Source organism: Setaria italica, chromosome IX (genome assembly GCF_000263155.2).
Source record: "Setaria italica strain Yugu1 chromosome IX, Setaria_italica_v2.0, whole genome shotgun sequence".
In the NCBI taxonomy this organism is placed as follows: domain Eukaryota; kingdom Viridiplantae; phylum Streptophyta; class Magnoliopsida; order Poales; family Poaceae; genus Setaria; species Setaria italica.
In genome coordinates this window covers 36,902,046-36,902,798 of record NC_028458.1, presented here as the reverse complement: position 1 = coordinate 36,902,798, position 753 = coordinate 36,902,046, and positions in this window count along the sequence as shown.

Here is a 753-nt window from a genome sequence, read left to right as displayed (position 1 = left end):
GCTACGCAGCATCATCGCTTTGTAACGCGGCGCACGCACGTAAAGTTGGTCGCATTGCATGGAATCATGGATGGATACATTCGAGCTAAAAGCTGCGATAACTTATCGCAAAAGGAAGCATGCTAGTATGTTTTTTTTTTTGAGGGCATAGTATGTTTTTTTGAAAGGGTGGAAACAATCAAAGGAAACATGGAGAAAAGGCGTGCGTGATGCAGGGCGCAGCCGTGCAGCCAGGGGTGCGCGAGCGTGACCCTGAACTCCGGTGGAGTGGAGGTTGCCAAAGGAAGGAGAAGGAGACGGTGGACAAGGGGAGAAAAGCACAAGGAGACAGACGACGGGCGGTGGCGGAGGAGTAGGGTGGGGCAGCGAGCCAGCGACCGCGCATGGAAAGTCCTCGCGCGTAAAAGGCAGCGTCGTCACACGTGGTCTGTCTGCCCGCGTGCAGCCGCCCGAAGTGAAAGCCTCGCGGCCACGGCCGGTGTTGGCCTCGCCGGCTCGCCCTGCTCCTCCGCCTCTTTTCCATGGCCACAGAGCGAGCCGGAGGCAGGCATGGATGAAGAGTTTCTGAGTGCCAGCAACACCAACGCTGGCTTCAAACACACGCGTAGTAGCAGGCACAGCCCGTGTCACCTCCCGGGCCTTTTTACAGTTCCGGAGAACTGTAACATCAGCCCCGCATCGAGATGAATGAACAGTGAAAGCGCCGACACCGGCGATTAAAGAACGAGCCGACCAAGATCGTGCTTCGAAGTG